Source organism: Triticum urartu, chromosome 3 (assembly GCF_003073215.2).
Source record: "Triticum urartu cultivar G1812 chromosome 3, Tu2.1, whole genome shotgun sequence".
Lineage (NCBI taxonomy): Eukaryota > Viridiplantae > Streptophyta > Magnoliopsida > Poales > Poaceae > Triticum > Triticum urartu.
In genome coordinates, this window is record NC_053024.1 from 12,472,238 (window position 1) to 12,492,025 (window position 19,788).

Sequence of the window (19,788 nt, forward strand, 5' to 3'; positions counted from 1 at the left end):
GCGCAATGAGCAAGTGATGGGTGCCTTTGTATGATTGGGTTTGACAAGCGAGTACTTCCAAGTCTCTAAGTTTCTTTTAAAGGAATGTCTCAGCTTTTGTTGGAGGCACTAGTGTTCATTTGGTCTGGATTAGATATTTCATCCGATTATGGAGCACTGTTTGTAAAGTTTTGCTTCAAATCGGTGACAGAAGCAAAACCTCACTGAAGCAAGCCATGTTTTGCAAGCTTAGTACTTGAACTTGTGTCAAACCATCTTTATGTACTCCCTCCGTTCCTAAATATAAGTCTTTGTAGAGATTTCACTATAAACCACATATGGATATATGTAGATGCATTTTAGAGTGTAGATTCATTCATTTTACTTCGTATGTAGTCCACAGTGGAATCTCTATGAAGACTTATATTTAGGAATGGAGGGAGCATGGTCTATGCATGGATTTGGTAGCAAAAAGCCCGGCTAGGGATTCCTGGGTGCAAACAGGGTGCTCTTGATCCAAAATTGTAAACCTATAAACCATGCAATGCTGTAACTCAGCAGATAAGATGGCCAAATCCACCACCCAGAAGTGAAGCAGAGCATGAGCAGTGCCGAGAGTGACGGCTAAGCCTTGGAAGATGACGCGATCGTCGGCAAAGTTTCTTTTTCGCTAGATTTTAATTTAATGCGTGAGCGGTAGGAGCTTGGTTGCTGGAACTGGTGCGTTTACTAGTACTACGATAGATGTCATATGATTTCTGTATGTAAATGTTGATGATTGACTGAACTTCGTAAGCCAGCCAAATGCCAAAGCCGATAAGCAGATCGAAGGTGGAATGTACTGCTCTGTTGACAGTGCTATAATGCACTTTCAACATCTATGTTGAACACAGAGTTGTATGGCCTTAATGCTCATATGAGGGAAAAAATAGGAATACATTTTTTTTGTACATTATAATCGGGATCTGATTTGGACAGGCATACTGAAGATATGTCCCTGCCAGTACATATTCAGCCAATTGGCTTTTCAACTAGATTGGAACTAGGGATGGAATGTAGGGCATCACCCAGTCATGGGGGTGATATATCAAGCGATCTAGTCCAGTTATATCCTTGAGAACTTGTAGGATAAACATATATTTGCATAGATCGTACATGGCAATTTCGAGCCTTTCAGCCGGCTGGGGACAATAGTTGCTGAAGATGTAACGTGGAGTCCATTGTTGTGGGTTGGTTTCCACGTCGTTGCACGTCCAAATCTCAATCGACTCACAGTTGGGACCGAGATGAGCCACGCTCAGGTCCCCACGCAGCTCAGCCAAGTAGGACATCTCATATATGAGTCCTTGGCAGCAAGGAGGCGGCTGGGTGACAGTAAACTATTCGTCCTCCAGCCTAAAGCGGAGAAACCCACAAGTTCGTCGTGGTCGATGGTCCAAAAAAAGGAGCCCCTGGAGAAGGCCGAGGCTCCTGTAATGTCAACGGGGTAGGGTGGCCGCACCACCGTCTCACGCCAATGCTCGTCCACCCCGATGGTAAAAACCTCCATCCCAAAGTTGCGGTGGTAACCGCCCGTCGGGAGGGGTTCTCTTGGGCGGAAGAAGAAGCGGGCAACCTTGTAGGTATCGCTACGAAGGTCGTATCCAATGCCAAACAATTGGTGGAACACACCGTAGAAGCCCTCGGACCGTGCTAGTGATACACCGTTGGGGCTCCAAGGCAGTGAGAGGAGGCGCCGTGTGGCAGGGTTGAGCACGCAGACCATGGTCTTCGTCGGCATCAGCACCAGCCCATTGCAGTGCGAGAAGTAATACGTCCTGTCTTCAAGCGGCAACTCTATTGTGTCCGCGAGGGCGGCGCTCTCCTCCGACATGTATAAGCCGATGGTGGTGACCTTGTTCGTGCGGTCCTCTTCCGTACTGGTCGAGATGAGCAAACGTGGCATCTGAACATGGAGGTGGTTGCGGCGGAACGCCGCATCGTGGGAGATGGTGTCGCGCCACGCCTTGCAGACGCACCTAAACCGCAGCAGCGACTTGACGGGCAGCCAGGCCATGATCTCCAGCGCGAGCTCGAAAGGAACGTGTGGCGCTACCTTGCTCCTCTTGGTTGCCGGCGCGGGTGTCTCGCCGTCCATTGCCGACCAGATAGATGGATCTGTCGCAACTTGCCTAGCCAGATCCGTGACTCGATCGTATGAGCAGCTGTTTTGATGATTCTACTAGATGCCAGGCCTTCACGTATTCTCGATGAGATTATATAGAGCAAAAAAAAAAGCTGTCGGAGTCGGATTCGATATCCTTCAATTTAACATAGAACGAGTCGTGGGCGATCGTTGGACGCTGGGTTCTCTTTGAGTCGGAGTCGGACACAGCACAAACCTTGTCGGCCTCCTACACGAGTCAGACTCAAACACTACGATCGACTACACATGCACCAACCTTATCTGACTCCAACAGGGACTCCAACAGGGCGAGGCACGAGAAGTTATGCCAGCACGCGCCGTGCTTCTGCCCGAACAAGTGTTGCGGCTTCACTGGCACAACGGAGGCGCTGCTGGACCACTTCGCCACCGAGCATGAGTGGCCGGTCAACGCCTTCAAATATTTCGAGCCATTCGACTTGCCCGTGAACGCTGGCGTGCAGGTCCTCCATGGCAGCTACGAAAACGAAGAGGACGAGGACAATGACAGCGATCTCTTCCTGCTCCATGTGGGGTCTCTGGACTGCATGCTATACAGGGTCTCATTGGTCCGCGTCCAGGCACATGCGCAGGAGTACGTAATCGGATGCTCCGTGAGCTGCTCCTGGTTTAGGGGCCAGTCCCAGGTCGCGACGCTGGACATTGTCCGACGCTCGACGTTGTTCAGCGGGCTGCCGAAATTTTGTGTTTGTACTGTCCCTCAGGTTTGCCATCAAGTTGGTGAGCGTGTCGTGCTTAGCATCATCATCGGTATCGATGAAGACCCAGGTGATGCCGAATTTGACAGCGAGAAGGACGAGGATGAGGAGGATGAAAGCGAAAGGATGGCCTGGACATGGGATGCACCTGCCTCAAGGTGACAACCAAGTGGACGCGGCCTGTGACAGCAAGGATGATGAGCTCGAATGCTCGATGGTTGCAATGTGTGTTTTTTTGCGGGAAGGTCACAGTGATGATCGGGCAAGGGGTACTTTGGTTGTTTTGGTGCTTGGCGTCAGTTGATTAGTCGAAGGATGTGAGACTTCATACATACCGGAAAGGCAAAAGGTCGACGAAGAAGTGGTGAACCTTCGTCGTTTCCATGTTTAATTTCAAACTTTTAGTAATCTAGTTTAAACTTGTGGGTCATTTATGTGAATTGTTGAACTTTGCCGATCTTTTGGAGATCCTTTGGTGATTTTTGGTGACCGGAATATGCATTTCTATATCCAATTGTAGACCCGTTTGATGATCTATGTACTTTTATTCATAGTGCATGCTTTAGTAAGTATTTAGGGTACTAGATATGAGATACATGGATGTGGACGACGTGATTTGAGGAGTGTCCGATCAGTGCCAGAGGACACGCCCGGGCGTGTTCATGGGCATTTGAGGTGTCCGATTTGGTAACCACGCCTGTAGATGCTCTAAGAGCGTTCACAGCCGAACTCCTGAAATGCCTCCTTTGGGCAGATGGCTCGATAAGTGACCGGTCTAAAATCTTGAGCCAGCCACACCCCTCGTACTGATCCTATGCTAATCGGCACACCTCATATCTAGCTCATATCTAGGTGGATATGCGAGGCCCGGACACGTCCGATCGCGTCTGTTACGTCAGATCCGGCACACTCTGGTCCATCCTGACCCCATAAATATTCGTCCTCATCGGCATCCCAAACCAAATTCTAGCCACTCAACTGCGCCCCAAAACTCCGTTTCGGCGATCTCTGGCCTTTTTCAGCATGATGGGCAGTGAATCCCACTCCCAGATCTCCCAACCTGTCAACTAGGACATCGTCCCATCGGGGCCGAGGAGAGGATGACCATCCGCATGGCTCTTGACCACCTCCGGTTGCTGTGTGTCTGACCGCGGTCGGGGTCAATCCAGTAGGAATCCATTGCATTGGCAGGATTCCATTGCATTGGCGCAAATGGCGCTCGGATCCGTCGGGGCTGGTGGTTCAAGGCGCGTGCCCTCTGCCTCGCCGGAGGCGGTGAGGTCCGTCTGGCGCCTCAACAACGATGTGGAGATGCAACCTCTTCAGCGGTGGCAGGCTCTGGGTCGGAGGTAAATGTCAGCACGCATCACGGGCCGTCCGGTTATATGAAGTGGCGTGTCTATCGTGCGAGGAAGCCATCCATGCCCGCATCCTCGAGATGCGACCAAGGAGGAGGACGCGTACCCTTGCCCGAAAGCAAAACGGGGTGGTCCATGCAATGGTTGGACTGCTCCTCAAAGAGAGGGTCACATGGTTGCTTTTGTTTAGACATATGTATGTGGTGTGTAGCTGGGAGGAAAGAAGGGGCCACGTGGTTTCATTTAATTGGACATGCAGATGTCCGGACTCCCACAGAGCCCTGGCAAGTGTGCTTCAAATACACTGAAAAATTGCAGTACGGAATAGGCTACAGACATTTAGAACATTTCGTTGGATGACAAAAGCGGTCCGAACACTAACGGGTCCAACATATACGTCCATTTAAGGGTCCGTTTTAGAGATACCCTAACAAAAGCATATTCATAGCTCGCGTATTATGACCATGTTTTGAGTGGAACTATTTATTTCATCAACCAATATTACATCAAACAACAAATTGAGTAAGAGTGTCACTAAGTTATCCAATGGTATATAAGTGAATCTCTACTCCCTCCGTATCCGAAAGAAATGGCTACAAAAAATATATGAAGTCAAAGGTGCAAAGTTTGACCAAGTTTATAGCAAAAATATCAAGATCTATGATGCCAAATCAACATCTCTTAATATTATATTCTTTTTTTGCGGAAAAACTTTCAATCTATTCATTTTCAATCATGGCACTACAACGAACACCAGAAAGCTGTTCTGAAAGTCAGAAAGCTTGAGGAGCTCTGCATTTGACCCTTGCGGCATCGGAACGTAGAGATGTGAGGAAACACTATAGGTGGACAATGCGGCACGAAGGAGGAATGCATTTTTTATTGATGTAATGTCTCCCTCGGGTCTGGTCGAACATACCGACATGCCGCACCATTTTTTTCAAGTTGAGAGATGATGGATAACTAACATTTGTGTTAATATTTTCATTAGTTTGTGCTATTTATTAGGAAAAAAAAGTTATCCTTTATTCATTAATTTCCCATAATAATTTTTTCATGAATGACAAGAAATGACCCAGTTCAAAATGCGCTTCTGGTCTGATCCATAATGTGCAAAGGTTTAATGGGTTCATATGGATTTACTTAGAATCAACTCACAATGTGGAAGTTCCATCAATGATTAAAGACGGTTGAACTCACTGACCATATTACATATGCTTATTCTTTTTTCCCGTTGCAACACACGAGCATATTTGCTAGTGCACATAAAAAAACACTACCAATAGGCAAAAAAAAAAAACACTACCAATAGGCAAGCAACACACGTGCAACGGAGTATTAGGAAACCTAACTAGCCACGATGTATATTAGGCAACGTACAAACTGAGTTGAACTGCTAGGTCGCGGTCGATGTCCCTCCCCTCTTGCCTGCCCTGCCTCGTCTCGTCTTGTGATGAGGCGAGGCGAGGCGAGGGAGGAGAGGAGGAGAGTGTGGGCCTGGTGCGGCCGCCATGGCCGGACCGGACCGGAGGCGAGGTCTCCCGCCGGAGGGAGAGAGGGTGGGTGGGTTGGGCTGGGCTGGGGGTTCCGTCCGTGAGCGTGGATGTGATGTGGTCAAACTCAAGTCTTTTTGCGTGATCGATGGTGATGGATTTTCCTGTGATTGGTCGCTGGATCGGTGTAATTATTAAGTCGATTAACCCCTTCCCCTTCCAATTCCAATGTGACTCTGCTTTGTGATTGGTTCACGGCTACGTCCACGGATCCATCTAATTAAGTCCATCCACAAATTCAGTGAGTCTAGCGATTGGTTGTTTCACATGTCCCACAGATCGATCCTCCTCTTAAGTCGATCCTAGCCTCCGTCCACATCCGACGGAAGAGGCGCCTCTCTTCTCTTCTCATTTTTTAAAAATTTATTTACAACCGAGACTAACTTAATTGGTCTGAGTTATTTTTTTATGAATACTCTTGGACGCGCCTAGTATCTCATGCCATGTGTTCACCGCCCAATATCTTCGGCCGTGAGATGTGGAGAGGATTCCTCTCTCATTCGGTAGTGGGCTTGCAAGGACTATCTCTCTGAAGAAATAAAGTTTTTTGTTGGGGTTCTTAGTGAGTGGATTCCTGCTCCCTGATTGGTCATGTCAATCGACGCCTCCAAAGGATCAATCCCCATCTCGAGTTGAACCTAACCGTATGCCCCCGTCTGACGAAAGAGACAGCGGGCTTGTTCCCTTTGGGCCTTAATTAGCAGGGTCACATATCTTTTCATTTTCGTGGTCAACTGGCCGCGGGGATGGCGTCAACGTCCAAAAAGTACTCGTGCGACTTGATTCATGCCAAAACGAAGCATGACGGTGACACATGTGATAATATACACTTGGTATTTCCTAGGAAAAAATATTAATTTGACTAAAATAGAACGGGCAGTCATTTTTAAATGTCCATTCATAACTTTTAGGCAGAAGCTATCGGGCGGGTGAGAAAATTTTGGGTGGGGGATATCGCCCGGGCAACATATTGAGCAAGAAACTTTTGGGCATGATAAATTACGCGGGAAACACATGGAGCGAGGAAATCGGAAGGGCCGACACATCGAGCGGGAAAGACATGGCTCGAGAAATTGGGCAGGAAATTTTGGTCGGTAGACATCATAAACAATGAAGCTTAACAACGAGAAGGCAACAAATCATAATGAGGATGAAAATGGTACGGATGAAGACTCTGAGTATGACCTCGTGTGACCTCTCAGCTAGGGTTTCCTTGTCTCTCTTCTTTTTTATGTAGGCTAATTTACATTCAAGATTTGCGTCCATAGTTTTGAATACTTAGCGAAAAATATGTGTTGGGTAGTGGCAACTAAGTGCCAAATTTACTTTCCCCACTTCTGGTCCATATCCATGGCGGGATAATAATTTGACTATATTCATATTGAATATAGTACATACATTTGATATACTCCGTGCCAATTAAGCGGGCCATGTTCATATTCTGTATGTTTTTACTGGTTGTGATCGTTGAAATGTCCCGGTGATGTATCTAGCGTGGTCGGAGCCGTGTCTCCGCCGTATCTCGTGGGATCTTGTCGGCGTTTGTCTTCGGTGATCTGATCCTCGTTCGTCTACATCTACATGTCTGCGGGTTGGATCCTTTTCGATCTAGCTAGCTAGGCTTCTCTTCATCTACATGTCTACATCTACACAGAGTTCCGTGGCCTTAACCCTTATATAGGAGGAAAAATTAGAAATACATTGTTTTTGTATGTTACAACTGGAATTTGATTTGGACGGGCATGCTGAAGATATCTCTCCCACACATGCAGTACATATTAAGCCAGCTGGCTTTTCAACTAGACTGGAACTAGGGATGGAATGTAGGGAATCACCGAGTCATGGGGGTGGTATATCAAGCGATCCAGTCCAACTATATCCTTGAGAACTTCTAGGATAAACATATCTTTGCATAGATGGTACATGGCGATGTCGAGCCCTTCAGCCGGCTGGGGACAATAGTTGTTGAAGATGTAACGCACCGTCCATTGTGGTGGGTTGGTGTCCACATCGTTGTACGTCCAAATCTCAATCGACTCACAGTTGGGCCCAGGATGAGCCACGCTCAACTCCCCATGCAGCTCAGACAAGTAGGACATCTCGTATACGAGTCCTTCGCAACAAGGAGGCGGCGGTGTGACGCTGAACGATTCGTCCTCTAGCCTGAAGCGAAGAAACCCTGATGGGGATTCTCCACCCATAGGTTCGATATGGTCGATGGTCCAAAACAATGAGCCCCTCGAGAAGGCCGAGGTTCCTGTAATGTCAACGGCGTAGGGTGGCTTCTCCACCGTCTCACGCCAATGCTCATCTATCCCGATGGTGTAAACCTCCATACCAAAGTTGTGGTGGTATCACCCGTCGGGTCGGGTTCTTTAGGGCGGAAGAAGAAGCGGGCAACCTTGTAGGTGTCGCTATGAAGGTCGTATCCGATGCCAAACAATTGGTGCAAAACTCTGTACAAGCCCTCGGTCGGTGCTAGTGATACACCGTTGGGGCTCCAAGGCAGTGGAAGTAGGCGCCGTGTGGCAGGGTTGAGCACGCGGACCACGGCGTTCGTCGGCATCAGCACCAGCCCGTTGCAGTGCGAGAAGTAATACGTATGGTCTTCAGGCAAGTCTATGGTGTCTGCGAGGGCAGCGCTCTCCTCCGACACGTACAAGCCGATGGTGGTGACCTTGTTCATTCGGTCTTCCTCCGTGCTGGTCGAGATGAGCAAGCGTGGAGGCTGAGCACGGAGGTGGGCGCGGTGGAAAGCTGCATTGTCGGAGATTGTGTCGCGCCACGCCTTGCAGACGCACCTGAACCGCAGTAGCGACTTCACAGGCAGCCAGGCCATGATCTCCAGCGCGAGCTCGGAGGGCATGTGCGGCGCGCGTGTGTCGCCGTTCATGCCGGCCAGATAGATGGATCTGTCGCAACTTGCCTGGTCAGTACGTGCCTCGATCGTATGAGCAACTGATTTGATGATTTGTGTCAGGCCTTCAACGTATTAGAGATTGATGAGATATAGAACAAATAAAAGTCAGTCGGAGTCGGATTCAGTATCCTCATCAACATATAACGAGTCGTGGGCGACCGTTCTACGCTGGGTTCTCCTTGAGCTGGAAACGGCCTTGTCGGCCTCCTACACGAGTCAGACTCAAACATCATACGACTATTACTAAAACATACACTAAACCATGATTTTCATCAAAATAGAAAAGGACGCGTCTAGCGGGCGGCTGGGTGCCCGCTAGCGCTCCTGGGCGGCCAGCTGCTTTTTTGTCAAATAATGCGTGTAATCATTCGTGTGACTAGAAAGGACACTGTTAATTAATCATCTCTTATGTGGTCTCTTCTCACATGATGGATGCCTCTGCATGCCACTGCATTAATGTTCATCATGTTCGTCCCTTGTGCATTATTTTTTGGTTTTCAAAATTATAAAAGACATATCCTCTAAACCACGTATCGAAATTCAGATCCGTTTTCATTTTTGAAACCCTCGCGACGCGCTCTTTAAAAGTAGATTCCGCATGGGGATGTTTCGACGAACTAGTCTTCCTGCCAACTAAATATCAATATGTGTGCAATTAGATTACATTGTCGCGCCAACTGAGCATATATGTGTGTATCTAGTCCTGCCAACTAAATATTAATGTGTGTGTAACTAGACTACATTTTTTTTGACAGAAAGACTGTAAGAAATTGCTTTCATTGAGAGTTGAACTCAAGACCTCCCGCTTACTAAACGGGTGCTCTAACCAACTGAGCTATGAAAGCTTGTTATGTAACTAGACTACATTGCCGCGTCAATTGCGCATATGTGTGCAACTAGTGTTCTGCCCACTAAACAACAATGTGTGTGCAACTAGACTATATTACAAGCGAACTAAGCATATGTGTAACTAGTCTTCCTGCCAACTAAATATCAATGTTTGTGCAACTAGACTACATTACAAGATAACTAAACATTAATATATGTGCAACTAGACTACATTAAAAACCAACTAAACATCAATGTAGATACGGATGAGCACTGTTGCTTATTCGCTCCTAAATCATAGATCGTTGCTTGATATCAACTATCTACCTAGAACTTGTGTGCTGCTACGCTATTCTACTCGTATCTCACGAGAAGCAAGCAACCAATTAACAAGATCTGGGCTATAAAACTAGAAGTATGACATGTGATTAACCAATAAAATGTACTCCATCCGGTTCTTTTTTGTCTGCGTTCTGGAAAAATCCGTTTTTCCCGCAATGCTCTGCGATTAGTTTTTTCTGGCTTCTATTTCCAGTTATGCCCCTGCTTTCCAGTCGATCACATGCATGTGTGCTGCAGTTACTCGCATCTCTCTCTCCAACGTCCTTCGCGTCTTCTCGAGGCAGCCGCCTACCTCTTCCACTCCTTCCCATCCATCCCAGCAGACTACTCCACATCCCCTCGTCTCCTCTTCTCTCCTCTTTCACTTCTTCCTCCACACCAGCCTACTCCACGTCCCCTCCATGGATGAAATCCACCCATCATGGCTGTGGGAGGACAGCCAACCTGTAGAGGATAGTGAGCCCATGGATGACAGCTTGCTTGTGGAGGATAGCTTGCTTGCGGAGGATAGCTTGCTTGTGGAGGATAGCTTGCTTGCGGAGGACAGTGAGCTCCCGTATGGCGGCGTGCTCCCGCTCGCAGAGGGCCGCGCGGTCGTGGACGGCGGCGTGTTCCCAGCAGGCATTGGGCTCGCGGACGGTGGCGTGCTCCCACTAGCAGAGGGCGGTGCGCACGCGGACGACAGCGTGTTCCCAGAAGGCGGCGCGCGTGCGGACGGCGGCGTGCTCGCGCGGGAGGACGGCGACGCACTCGTGCAAGGTAGCGTGCTCCCGTTGGCGGACGGCGACGCACTCGTGCATGGTGGCCTGCTCGCGCTGGCGGAAAGCGACGCACTCGTGGGACGGCGGCATGCACGGCGGCGTGCTCCCGCGGGCGGACGGTGGCGTGCTCCCGCAGGCGGACAGCGGCGTGCTCCCGCGGGGCGGATGGCGGCATGCACAGCGGCGTGCTCCCGCGGGCGGATGGCGACGCACTCGAGCGAGGTGGCCTGCTCCCGCTGGCGGCTGCAACGCACTCGTGGACGGCGGCGTGCAAGGCGGCGTGCTCCCGCTGGCGGATGGCGACGGATTCGTGCAAGGCGGCACGCTCGCGGACTACAGCTTGCAGCCAAAAGATGGTGGCATCCAGGCGCTTGAAGAAGTGCTGCAAGCACTGGCCGACAAGGTGAGCACCCTGATCGACAACGTGCACCAGCTCACCAAACTGGTGCGCGCGCTCGCCGACGCGGTCATCAAGGTGGACGGTGGCATTGGACGCAGCAGCACATACTGTGCACCGTGTGCTCAAGGGCGCCGTGGTGACATCGGCAACGGAAACGACGGACAGAAGTGTGGTGACCGCGAACCGGTTAATTAGTGGCAGCAAGATAGTCGGTGGCGACCCATTGCCACCGCTGGAGCAATTCTCTGTGCCTCCCGGTGCAGAAGAGGTTAGGCAAGATCTAATGAGCATTTACTTTCAAGATATTCTCACTAATGATGAACTGAAGAAAATTTTAAAATGATCCAACATTGATCATGAACTTCACCATTAGTTGTTCCAGCAGTGGTTTTCACTTTTGTTGAACTTGGGCGAAGAATATATGATGATGCACTTATGGTTCCAGTGGTAGCTAGCTTTCTCTTTTGTTTAGAGTGCACTATGAATCTGCTGAAAATACGGTGGTAATTTGTATTCGAATTGAAACTTCGATCATGTGATGTTAATTTGCCCATTCTGTTTGTTTTTACTTTGTTCAAATTGGTGAGATGTGTGCTGTTAATGAGAATTTTTTTTGCTCAAACTAAAGGTTCATTCTCATTACAACAAAAGATGGATTACATCATCCCATTACATCAACAAGACAACATAGCACTAATCTTACATCAAAAGATGGACTACATGGTCGCATACATAGCACTACTCAAGTAAGAATGCCCTCGCTTGGTCCACGATGGATCGATCACAAGGCAACGTCACCGGTAAGATACGAAGATCTTGAAGGACTTGCTTTCTCATGTGCGGCACCTTATAGTGCTGGCCTCCTTTGTCCTTTAGAACCTCACGCATGCAAGATTGTAGAGTGGGAAATATCCGGTTGCACCTCTCGGCGGGGTACTGCTCAAATGCTTGGCACACCTTCATAATTATATCATCAATTGAACCTGGAAATAGCTTCTGGAACAATGACTGTAAGGCAGCAAAGAAACCAAGATCAAGTATGTTAAGATCCGGCGAGTTCGGTGGCTGACACACCAAACGAATGTCCCACCCATCCGCCTGGGCCGCGGCAAGGAACACCGGATCATCAACATTCACGTGAGTCCTAGCATTATCTTGCTGGATGAAAATAGGACGCCCACGTTCAGAAGGAGGCCACTTCGCCTTGATGGCGGGGATAACCTTGTTCACCAAGAAGTCTCTACTCACATCCCTTGTCACCTTGGGGATGACCTTTGTCATGATTGTCCCGGCTAGACGGTTAGGACTATCCCTTTTAGCCGCCTCCTCAAAAGTGAGCGGCCATATTCCAATTTTACCATCAAATGTCACATTATCATTCACATCAAAGCGAGGGCGTGCTACAGCTGCTAGAAACATAACCCTCTCTATATAATTCTTGTTCTGCATAAACCGTTCCGGTTCTTCCTCATCATCTGCTAGGTATAGCTTGAGAGACTTCTTGGTGCGATAGAACCACTTCTCATCTATATGAATGACATTGTACTCCCTCCGGTCCTTTTTAGTTCGCATATAAGATTTGACTGAAGTCAAGCCTCGTAAAGTTTGATCAACTTTGTAGAAAAAAGTGCTAACATTCACAATCTAAAATCAATACTACTCGATGTGTCATGACTTAAAGTTTCATATTATATAACTTTAGCATGGCAGATGTTGATATTTTTTCATATAAATACGGTCAAACTTTGTGAAGTTTGACTTTAGAGAATTCTAATATGCGGAGTAAAAAGGACCGGAGGGAGTACATTCCTTTAAAAGACGGTTGTTCCGGTAGGCTCTCTTCCTGAAATTGCGAGAGGCACCACTCAACCCTATGTCTCTTGTTCAAGTCGGTGAGAGTTCCCTTGATGGCATTGCTGTGGCGTCTAATCTGCTTCTCTTTCAGCCTCCTCCAAACTGTGGTTTTGGACACGTTTAACTCGTTTGCGAGGTCTTTGATGGTTGTTCTCTTCCTCTTGTCAACTGCCTTTATAGTCTCCGAGTCGATAGATATCCTTTTACGACCACAATTTTTGGGCTTCTTGTTCAACACTCCAAGCATCCCTCCATATAACTTTCCCTTGTTCCATAAGTCCTGGACAGTTCTCTGCGGCATACCGGTCAAACGAGACACTTCCTTGGTCACTCCATGCTTCATAATTCGTAGACTTGTCCTCTCCAACAACATGCCATAGACGGTGAGCTTAGCTTTGTCACTCCACTTACGTGGCTGCGGCGGCTGCGGATTATTCCCACCTACAAAAAGGAAGACATGATCAATTTCATGTGACTGAATCTGCTACCATGTCACACAAAATGAGCAAAATATGCTGCCATGTCACGAAAAATGAGTACTCATATAGAAGTGAAATTATGAGCTCACCATCATGGTCATTGCCCTCATGCCCGTCACCTTCCGCACCTCCGTTACCCTCATCACCGGCGCCATGGTCTTCATGACTAGAAGTGCCTACTTGATCAATAATGAAATTTGCATAACCGAATTAAACTTAACAACAAGAAATCTAATTAACACACTTTATGAACTTTATAACAAAATGAGAAATTGCCACAAATTTTAATGGACTATAATTGCATGAGAACCAAACAACCAAATAGAATTGTCCGCTAGTTTTCATTAACAAACTGAACTTCCTACTAACAAATTTTCACTAATGATTTTCATTAACTCTAATTGAATCAAACAACCAAATAGAATTGTCCGCTGGTGCTGGGCAAGTTTCTCACCATGCATGGGGTCACCTGCGTGAGCTTCGCCATCCTCTGCGCCATGCCCCTCGTCTCCAGCATCGCCATGTCCATCATCGCCATCGCCACCACCGGCGACGTGTCTGTCTTCAACGTCCTCTGGCGCGACGAGGTTCAAGTCAGGAAGCTGGCGCCCTCGACCGCGACCACGCCCGGCCATGCCAAGCCTCCCGCGACCGCGGCCCGATGGCGCGCCTCTGCCATGCCCTCGTTCAGTGACGACTTGATGCTCCGGCTGCCACTGGATCGTGCCGGCGTGAGCTCGCCCGCGGCCAGCGAGGCCTAGTCGTCCACGGACAGGGGCTACATCTCCTCCGCCGCCGACTTGCACGCTTCCTCCGCCGGTGACTTGCAGGCCTCTTCCGCGGTTAGCGTTGCGGAGCCCACGGCCGGTCACGCCTAGACGAGAGCGGCCATGGTTGTGGCTGTTGCTTCTTCCGCTGGAGGTGTCCTCGCCGTGCACGCGGTCGGTGCGGCTCAGACGAGCGCCGGCACTGTCATCTTCAGCTTCCGCGTCGTGCACCTGATCTGTGCGGCTCGGACCAGTGCCGGGACTTCTGCCTTGCACCTCCACGTCCGCGAGCTGGCTGCTATTGCCGTTGCCACCGCTTCCGCCTGCGTCCTCCGTGCCGTGCGAAGCGTCGTTGCCGCCGCTTCCGCGTCCGCCATTGTTTTGCTCGGCGGCTTCATTTTCTGTCGTTGGTTTGGGAGTTGAAAAGCGATCAAACAGAGCACAAAAAAACTGGAGTAAAATCAAACAAGAGCAATCAGTTCATACCGTCATTGCTCTCCTCGAATACGTAAACGTAGTTCATGTCCTCGGCATGACCATCATATTGATCCTCCACCTCGTCCCAGTTGATGGCCGAATTGAGGTCGAAACCAGCCATTGCATTCATGTGGCAAGAGAGAGAGAGAGGAGCAATGAGAGCGAGGGAAGAATTTTTTGCCGTTCTGTTCATGGCTGGGGCTGAGATTTATAGACAGACATTAGTAGAAAACAGGGCTATGGTCCAGGCCGGCTCAGCCCATTAGTCCCGGTTCAGTGTAGAACCGGGACCACATTGGTCCCGGTTCGTGAGCCCAGGGGGCCGGCCGGGCCACGTGGGCCATTGGTCCCGGTTCGTTTGGACCTTTTGGTCCCGGTTGGTGGGAGAACCGGGACCAATGGGCCTCGCTCCTGGCCCACCACCATTGGTCCCGGTTGGTGGCTTGAACCGGGACCAAAGGCTCCCCTTTAGTCCCGGTTCATGCCACCAACCGGGACCAATGAGGTGCCTATATATACCCCCTCGCGCAAGAGCAGAGCACAGTGCTCTGTTTTTTCTGGCCGAGGGGGAGAGGGCTTTGTGGTGCTCTAGCTCACCTCCTATGCACAAGAGGTGTTCGATGGAATGCCCGAGCCACACTACTTAAGCTTTCTCCTCTCGAAGCTCGACCTCCAAGCTCCATTTTCCTCGAGATTTGTGTAGATTTAGCGGTCCGTCACGCCCCGTCCCCGTCTTCACCGCCGTCGATCACCTGTGCCAATCTCATCACCGACACCACCGTGGTGAGCCTCTTGTTCTTATCTTCTTTCTGAAAGGAAAAATATTCTTACTTGTATGTTTAGATAGATACTTGTATCATTTTCTTACATTTATTATTGCATCTTATATAGTGTGATGGTTTTGGTATCCGCCCCCGTCGGCCCTCGTCCTGTCTATGATTCGGATTTGGTATGTATATTATCTTTATAACTATTGGTTCATTTATTGTTTATGAAAATTATGCCGACCAACGTGACATAGATTTTAATTATCTAGGATGTATGTGAATCGGAAATGCCAACCGACCCTATTGTCGAGAGGTTAAATTTAGTTGAAGAAGAAAACAATTTGTTGAAGGAAAAAATAAAAAAATTGAGGAGGAGAAGATGATATTGGAGTTGCATGTTGCGGATGTCGTCGATGATCACAAGATCAAGATGGATGCAATGCGCTTGAAGATTAGAAAGATGAGAAAATATGCCATTCATACCGAGGCTTGGTATCATTATGCCGTTGGATCAATTGTTACCTTGGTTGCGATTATGATGGCATTTGTTTTCGCATTGAAATGTTTTACATAGTTTCAATGTATGGTTTAATTAATTAGATGCTCTGGAGAGCTATATGTTGTTAGATGAGAACTATGTATGCACTTTGGTTTTAATGTGATGATGAACTTCTATTAATTTGAACACTTAATTATATATAATGCACGCAGATGAACCGGCAATGGATGTACGGTGACAGACACACCCACGAGTACATTAAGGGCGTGCATGAGTTTCTCGATGCGGCTGAGGCAAACAAGCAGAATGGTTTTATGTGTTGTCCATGCACTGAATGTGGGAATACGAGGTCTTACTCTAACCGGAAAATCCTTCACTCCCACCTGCTTTACAAGGGTTTCATGCCACACTATAATGTTTGGACGAGGCATGGAGAAATAGTGGTTATGATGGAAGACGGCGAAGAAGAAGAGTACGATGACAACTATGTGCCCCCTGGATACGGTGATGCTGCAACGGGGGGAGCTGGTGAAGATCAAGAGGAACCAGACGATGTGCCTAATGATGCTGCCACGGGTGAAGCTGCTGAAGATGAAGAGGAACCAGACGATGTGCCCGATGATGATGATCTCTGCCGGGTCATTGTCGATGCAAGGACGCAATGCATTAGTCAAAAGGAGAAGCTGAAGTTCGATCGCATGTTAGAGGATCACAAAAAGGGTTATACCCCAATTGCGAAGATGGCAACACAAAGCTCGGTACCGTACCGGAATTGCTGCAGTGGAAGGCAGAGAATGCTGTGGCTGACAAAGGATTTGAGAAGCTACTGAAAATATTGAAGAAGAAGCTTCCAAAGGATAACGAATTGCCCGACAGTACATACGCAGCAAAGAAGGTCGTATGCCCTCTAGGATTGGAGGTGGAGAAGATACATGCATGCCCTAATGACTGCATCCTCTACCGCGGTGCATACAAGGATCTGAACGCATGCCCGGTATGCGGTGCGTTGCGGTATAAGATCAGACGAGATGACCCTGGTGATGTTGACGGCGAGCCCCTCAGGAAGAGGGTTCCTGCGAAGGTGATGTGGTATGCTCTTATAATACCACGGTTGAAACGTCTGTTCAGAAACGAAGAGCATGCCAAGTTGATGCGATGGCACAGTGAGAACCGAAAGAAAGATGGGAAGTTGAGAGCACCCGCTGACGGGTCGCAGTGGAGAAAAATCGAGAGAAAGTACTGGGATGAGTTTGCAAAGGACCCAAGGAATGTATGGTTTGCTTTAAGCGCGGATGGCATTAATCCTTTTGGGGAGCAGAGCAGCAATCACAGCACCTGGCCCGTGACTCTATGTATGTATAACCTTCCTCCTTGGATGTGCATGAAGCGGAAGTTCATTATGATGCCAGTTCTCATCCAAGGCCCTAAGCAACCCGGCAACGAAATTGATGTGTACCTAAGGCCATAGTTGAAGAACTTTTACAGCTGTGGAATGGAAACGGTGTATGTACGTGGGATGAGCACAGACAGGAGGAATTTAACCTTAAGGCGTTGCTGTTCGTGACCATCTCTCAGTAACCTTTCAGGACAGACAAAACAAAGGATACCACGCATGCACGCACTGTTTAGATGACACTGAAAGTATATACCTGGACAAATGCAGGAAGAATGTGTACCTGGGCCATCGTCGATTTCTTCCGACCAACCATCAATGTCGAAAGAAAGGCAAGCATTTCAAAGGCGAGGCAGATCACCGGAAGAAGCCCGCCATGCGCACCGGTGATCACGTGCTTGCTATGGTCAATGATTTACACTACGTAATCTTTGGAAAGGGTCCCGGTGGACTAGCTGTTCCGAATGACGCTGAGGGACACGCACCCATGTGGAAGAAGAAATCTATATTTTGGGACCTACCCTACTGGAAAGACCTAGAGGTCTGCTCCTCAATCGACGTGATGCACGTGACAAAGAACCTTTGCGTGAACCTGCTAGGCTTCTTGGGCGTGTATGGGAAGACAAAAGATACACCTGAGGCACGAGAGGACCTGCAACGTTTGCACGAAAAAGACGGCATGCCTCCGAAGCAGTATAAAGGTCCTGCCAGCTACGCTCTTACGAAAGAAGAGAAAGAAATCTTCTTTGAATGCCTGCTCAGTATGAAGGTCACGACTGGCTTCTCGTCGAATATAAAGGGAATAATAAATATGCCAGAGAAAAAGTTTCAGAACCTAAAGTCTCATGACTGCCATGTGATTATGACGTAACTGATTTCGGTTGCATTGAGGGGGCTTCTACCGGAAAACGTCCGATTAGCCATTGTGAAGCTATGTGCATTCCTCAATGCAATCTCTCAGAAGGTGATCGATCCGGAAATCGTACCAAGGCTACGGAGTGATGTGGCGCAATGTCTTGTCAGTTTCGAGCTGGTGTTCCCACCATCCTTCTTCAATATCATGACGCATGTCCTAGTTCATCTAGTCGACGAGATTGTCATCCTGGGGCCCGTATTTCTACACAATATGTTCCCCTTTGAGAGGTTCATGGGAGTCCTAAAAAAATATGTCCGTAACCGTGCTAGGCCAGAAGGAAGCATCTCCATGGGCCATCAAACAGAGGATGTTATCGGGTTTTGTGTTGACTTCATTCCTGGCCTTAACAAGATAGGTCTCCCTAAATCGCGGTATGAGGGGAGACTGACTGGAAAAGGCACTCTTGGAAGAGACTCAATAATATGCAGGGACGGATATTCTTGGTCTCAAGCACACTACACAGTTCTACAGAACTCTACCTTGGTGACCCCGTATGTCGATGAACACAAGAACAGTCTGCGCTCCAAACACCCGGAGCAGTGCGACGACTGGATTACATGTGAACACATCAGGACTTTCAGCAGTTGGTTGGAAACACGTCTCAGAGGTGACAATACTGTTTGTGATGAGTTGTACTTGTTGTCCAGGGGACCATCTTTGACTGTATTGACTTACAAAGGATACGAGATAAATGGGAATACATTTTACAGGATCGCCCAAGATCAAAAGAGCACCAACCAAAACAGCGGTGTCCGCTTTGATGCAGCAACCGAGAGCGGAAAGGACACATATTATGGTTACATAGTGGACATATGGGAACTTGACTACGGACCTGATTTTAAGGTCCCTTTGTTTAAGTGCAAATGGGTCAATCTGTTAGGCGGCGGGGTACAGGTAGACCCAAAGTACGGAATGACAACAGTGGATCTGAAAAATCTTGGGTACACTGACGAACCGTTCGTCCTAGCCAATGATGTTGCACAGATTATCTATGTGAAGGACATGTCTACCAAACCGAGAAAAAGAAAAGATAAGGAAGCGAATACATCATACGATGAGCCAAAGCGCCACATAGTTCTTTCAGGAAAAAGGGACATCCTGGAAGTGGACGGCAAGACAGACATGTCTGAAGATTATGAAAAGTTTCATGAAATTCCTCCCTTCAATGTCAAGGCTGACCCAAGCATCCTGATAAACAATGAAGATTATCCATGGTTACGGCGCAATAAGCAAATGACACAAGCGAAGAAAAAGTGAAGACTTTCTCCCACAACTATTATGATGATACCATGCCAAATTTGTAACAGACGAACATGCTACCATTGTCCGTTTTGTACATGCACATGCTATGTGGGTGAAATTATGATACCATCCCAGCTTTCAACTTTTTCAGAGTTCATTTGAAATGCTTTCATGTCTTATGGTTTGAAACTTTGATACTTCGAAAGTGATTGTCCATTTTGTACACGAAGTGCATCAAATTTTTGTCGTAACCCTCTCTACTTTTTGGAACATGCTATGTGGGTGAAATGATGATACCATGCCAACTTTCAACCTTTTCAGAGTTCATTTTGAAATGCTTTCCAATTTCAGA

General features: G+C 48.2%; 1 non-coding gene across 1 annotated transcript; it reads right to left on the minus strand.

The window, feature by feature from the left end:
- Nucleotides 1-9,482: 9,482 nt before the first annotated feature.
- Nucleotides 9,483-9,556, minus strand: TRNAT-AGU. The gene has a single exon. It is a non-coding gene; the product is annotated as a tRNA-Thr (tRNA).
- Between the last annotated feature and the right edge of the window lie 10,232 nt (nt 9,557-19,788).